General features: G+C 29.9%; 1 long non-coding RNA gene across 1 annotated transcript; it reads right to left on the bottom strand.

Moving 5' to 3' along the window:
- Positions 1–261: 261 nt before the first annotated feature.
- On the bottom strand, positions 262–5,068 carry LOC111710596 (uncharacterized). Its single transcript, XR_002767087.1, has 4 exons — positions 5,026–5,068; positions 3,589–3,645; positions 2,385–2,440; positions 262–1,616 (listed from the first exon to the last, which is right to left on the bottom strand). It is a non-coding gene; the product is annotated as an uncharacterized LOC111710596 (long non-coding RNA).
- Positions 5,069–5,833: the final 765 nt, after the last annotated feature.

Genomic DNA, 5,833 nt, shown 5'->3' with positions numbered 1-5,833 from the left:
AAATAATATTGGATTAACCAATAGTTCAAAAACAGGGTCCGCATGCTAAAACTGACACTTTTCAAAAAGAAATCTTTTTAAACTATTAAAGGGAATGACCGGCCATGTAAGGTAATTGAACTGAGTATGCAGTGATGTGGAAAACTTCTTTCGGATTCATTTGAGACATATTAAACTTTTTAAAGATCTGTAAATCCTGAGTTTGAGCGCAAATTCGACGTTCAAAACGCTTTGAACGTCGAATTTGCGCTCAAACTCAGGATTTACAGATCTTTAAAAAGTTTAATATGTCTCAAATGAATCCGAAAAAAGTTTTCCACAACACTAAATACTCATTTCAACTACCTTAAATAGCCGGTCAATCCCTTTAAAAAATTCTTAGATTTTATAACTCACAAAATGAAGAAAGTTTAAGCTGAAGGGTGATTTTTAAAAAAATATCCGCATTCCGTCTTTTTTATGCCATGGTTTTACTCATCCCGGTTTTAAAAATCCAGTGCTAAATTATTACAACATTAAAACTCTTTCAACTTCTTTACTTGTTCAACCTCATAGTTTTTTTATTCAATGTTGCAATCGGACGGACCCTGTCTTAATTTTTTTAAATTTTTAGAATTTTAAAAATCTTTTTGCTCTACAAAAATGCAAGCATAAATCTATGCTTCGTTTTTATATTTCTAAAAAGTAAAATCTAATCAAATTAAATACTCGCGAGTATCTATGTATGACAACCTGTCTGACCAAATCATTGAATATATTTTATATATAAATTGAATTTAAGTCAAAAAAGTTACACCGCTACGGCTGGTCCAAAGAAAAAAATCTGTGACCAATTTTTGCGTTTTTAACATAGACTGGGTTCAAAATACATTATCAAATAATTATCAACATATGATTTTCTTAATGGAAAAATACTGAGAAGGTTTTATTATTATAAATGAGGGAAGAAGACATATTTGCTGGACATTGGACAAATCTATAATTTTTTATTTTTTATTTTTTCTAGAAAAATATATATAGAGAAATCAAACCGGGGTTATGTGGCCTATTTATCTGTGGCTGATATATCTGTGGCTTATTTATTGGTGGCCGATTTTTCTGAGGCCTATTTCTCTGTGGCCTTTGTATCTGAGGCCGGTATATCTGAGGGCCGATATATCTGTGGCCGATAAATCTGTGGCCGATTTATCTGTGGCCGATATATATGAGGCCTATTTATCTGTTGCCTATTTATCTGAGACCGATTTATCTATGGCCGATATATCAGTTGCCTATTTATCTGAGACCGATTTATCTGTAGCCTATGTATCTGTGGCTGATTTATCTGTGGCCTATAATGTGGATTAATATGAAGTCTATTAACCTGTGGCTGATATTTATGTGTCTGATCAATATGCGGCCGATGAATATGTGGCCATTTTCTCTATAACCAATTAATCTGTGGCCGATTTATCGATAGCCATTTAATCTGTGGATGATTTATCTGTATCTGTTGGCTGGTAAACGTCTGTCTGTTTGTCTGTCTATCTGTATTTTCTTGAAGAAAAGAGAGACACAGATGAAACAATGGTAAATTATCTCCGCTAAACTAACAAAACTGAATCCCATGCACAGACCTGAAATAATCATTTTTAAAGGGACTGCTAACGTATTTCCTGGTGATCCTCAACTTGAAGAATTATATGCATAATTCACAACGCACGGGATAGGGTCAAAAATGAGATTGCTAGGGCAAAAACGTCAAAAGCTCCCCCCCCCCCCTCAGCTCGTTTAGAGTTAAACAGAAACACGATGTTATCTAAGTTCAGCCTTCAATTGCAAAGTTTTCAATTGAAAAAACACACATTAAAATTCTTGGAATCTTTAAAAACTAAATTGATAAACCCATCAGACTGTAAAATAGAAAGAAGACTGTTAGACTTAGTTTATGCCTTTAAATAGTCTATAATAAATATATGAAACAATAGCATCCAGTGTACACCGTTTGCACAGAATTCCATTTTAATCATTGGTTGATTTTCAATCTAACTGCAGGATAAACTGTTCATAGTCATCAAAACTTCCAGAGGTTGCGTTCTCTCAAGCAGGATTTTTTAAAGGAATTTTGCACAATTACTTGTTAAAAACTAAAGTTAAAAATAAGTGCTTTTATAGTTCTAAAATGTAAATGTCTAGGGCTACGCAAAATTAAGCATGAGCTCTGATCGAGGAAAAATCAAACAACAAGGAGATGCAACACTTTACACTCGACCCAGTCTGAAAAAATCTTTGCAACTTTTCACATAAGTCTGGATTTATGTCTGATTGATGATTACACATTTTATTGCTCAACTGTCGTCTTCCTATTTTCAGTTTTATGGTTGCATCTGTATTCATAACCTGACCTAGTAAACCTCCTGAGCTGGCTATATACGCTATTCTACTCATCTTCTCAGTCTTCCTAATAAATACAATAATTTACTAATTACTAAAATAATTTCCTAGTTAATACAATAATTTCCTAATTAATACAATAATTTCTGAACAGATACAATAATTTTCTAATTAGTACAAATAATTTCCTAATATATACAATAATTTTAAAATAAAACAATAATTTCCTAGTTAATACAATAATTTTCTAATTAATACAATAACTTACTTGCTAACACAATAATTTACTAATTAATAGAATAATTTACTATTGTATACAATAATTACTTAATTAATACAATAACTTCCTAATTAATACAATAATTTTCAAATAATACAATAATTTCCTAATTAATACAATAATTTCTTAGTTAATACAATAATTCACTAATTATTGCAATCATTTCCTGATTGAGACAATAATTATTAGAATTATTTATTAATAAATGCAATAGTTTTCTAATTAATACAATAATTTACAAATTAATCCAATAATTTCCGAATTAATATAATAATTGACTAATTAATACAATAATTTACTAATTAGTGCAATAATTTCCTAATTAATACAATAATTTACTAATTAGTGCAATAATTTCCTAAGTAGTGCAATAATTTCCTAATTAATACAATAGTTTACTAATTAATAAAAATTTACTAATTAAAACAATAATTTCCTTATAGATAATCATGTATTCATTTTTATCTCATCTATTCATTTTTATGCATGTTTTTCAGAAATGGATAATTATATTTTATCTTTGCAAAAAATCTTTGAGAGCAAAATATTTTTTAAGGTTTATATTTTCACTTTTCTTGGAGTAACTTGATGGTTTTAACAATGTTAAAATTTTGCCTAAACTCTTAACAATTTGAATTTGATAATTAGACCGTGATTAAATAATAATTAGGTCGTGATTAAGTAAATATTAGGTCGTGATTGAATAATAATTAGGTAGTGATTAAAAAATAATTAGGTCGTGATTAAATAATAATATGGTCGTGATTAAGTAATAATTAGGTCGTGATTAAATAATAATTAGGTCGTGATTAAATAATAATTAGGTCGTGATTAAATAATAATTAGGTCGTGATTAAATGCTATTCAGAATTACCTGAATCGCTTAGCGTGATTAACTTTGATAAAGATATTTATTACAGGCTATGCTGAATTACCTGAATCGCTTAGAATATGGTTCTTTGATAAAGATATTTATTATCGCCAGATTACTTCTGAAATAAAATAAAAGATGGTTTATTGTTTAAATACAGTACACAATATTTTACATGCTGTATACGGTGCTTAATATATTCTTATACAAAGAAGTGCAGAGAATGTTTATTGTTTAAATGCAGTACACAATATTTTACATGCTGTATACGGTGCTTAATATATTCTTGTACAAGGAAGTGCAGAGAATGTTTATTGTTTAAATGCAGTACACAATATTTTACATGCTGTATACGGTGCTTAATATATTCTTATACAAGGAAGTGCAGCGAATGTTTATTGTTTAAATACAGTACACAATATTCTACATGCTGTACGGTGCTTAATATATTCTTAAACAAGGAAGGAAAAGTTCAGTTCTCAGGTAGCAGCAGACAGTTAGGTAAAATTTAACAGTATGTTCATGATACACTGTCAAATGGTCCTACTACCAAAAAACCTTAGTTCATGTATATCAGGTACTGTTTGTGTAAAAAATAAACTTCCTTGTAAAGAAATAGATGATTCTGCAAGGAAGTTAAAGGGAGTATTTGCGAAATTCCAAACACATCATTCAGATATTGCAAACAGTAGTCATCGATTATTTTTCGACGCATTCGTATATAGTTAATATTTCATAATTTTTTTGATTTTGTTTTTTTAAATAATTTTCTCTGGCGCTGAATTTTCGAACATTCCTGGAAAATATGAAAACGTCGTCTTCATTATCAAAAATCCTCGAAACAGGAATAAATGTTTTCAAAAGTAACTCTCAGATAATGAGAAAAAAATGAAATATTAACTATTATATACGATAAGAATGCGTCGAAAAATAATCGATGACTATTGTTTGTAATATCTGAATGATTTGTTTGGAATTAAATTGATTTGTTTACGATCCGAGTTGAATGTTGCATCTTTCCGAATTTGTATGGGCGCTGCGTTCTTCGGTGTGAGTCGTTTTTAACAATTTTCTCCTTATAGACGCAACAGATAGAAGTAAGATTAGTAGCGATCAAAGTCGCTTTTTTATCGCATTAAGCCTATACCCACTTTAATTTTTCGCGAACACTCCCTTTAAACTACATTTTAATATCAGGTGAAATACAGTGCACCTTTTTCAGCACAGAGTTTTTTATCTCGTTAAATCACTTATTTTTGTTGCTTGCATTTTCTTAATCTGACCTATTTTTTTTGTGTAAGAAAAAACGTAACTTTTTTAAACTGGCATATTCAAATATTTCATTTTCTTAACTGGCATATTCAAATATTTCATTTTCTAACCTGGCATATTCGAATATTTCATTTTCTCACTGGCAAATTCAAATATTTCATTTTCTCACCTGGCATATTCAAATATTTCATTTTCTCACCTGGCATATTCAAATATTTCATTTTCTCACCTGGCATATTCAAATATTTCATTTTCGATCAATGTTGCAGTTGTTTTATTTAATATTCTTTCTCTTCTCCACCTAAAATATATTTATGCTTCATGATTTTTAAATTTTGAATTCCTGGCTTTTAATATCGTTTAGACAGGAAATTATCTGGAATTGAATAATTGTCACAAACTCTAATTTTTAAGCCCATATATCTGCAACTTGATTTTGAAGCTCTTTGAGAATGCGAAAAAACTGATTTTTTGAATTCATTTAAGATTTGCACAGGCTTCAAAGATCTATGGATTTGAAAATTTTAATTTGGGGCAAGAACTCAATTCCTTTCTACAAATTGATCCAGGACCAGTAGAGTTCAAAGTTGAAAATATCGGGGATCGAATAAAATGAAATTGAGATATGTAGACCTAGTTGAACTATGTAGAGGTAGTTGAACTATGTAGACATAGATGAACTATGTAGACGTAGTTGAACTATGCAGACGTACAGTTGAACTATATAGAGGTAGTTGAACTATGTAGACATAGATGAACTATGTAAACGTAGTTGAACTATGGAGACGTACAGTTGAACTTTGTAGATGTAGTTGAACTATGTAGACATAGATGAACTATGTAGACGTAGTTGAACTATGCAGACGTACAGTTGAACTATGTAGAGGTAGTTGAACTTTGTAAACGTAGTTGAACTATGTAGAGGTAGTTGAACTATGTAGACATAGATGAACTATGTAGACGTAGTTTAACTATGGAGACGTACAGTTGAACTATGGAGACGTAGTTGAACTATGTAGACATAGATGAACTATGGA

Source organism: Eurytemora carolleeae, unplaced genomic scaffold (genome assembly GCF_000591075.1).
Source record: "Eurytemora carolleeae unplaced genomic scaffold, Eaff_2.0 scaffold984, whole genome shotgun sequence".
In the NCBI taxonomy this organism is placed as follows: Eukaryota; Metazoa; Arthropoda; class Copepoda; order Calanoida; family Temoridae; genus Eurytemora; species Eurytemora carolleeae.
The sequence above is the reverse complement of the archived record's forward strand: the minus strand, read 5'-3'. Positions and strand labels throughout refer to the sequence as shown.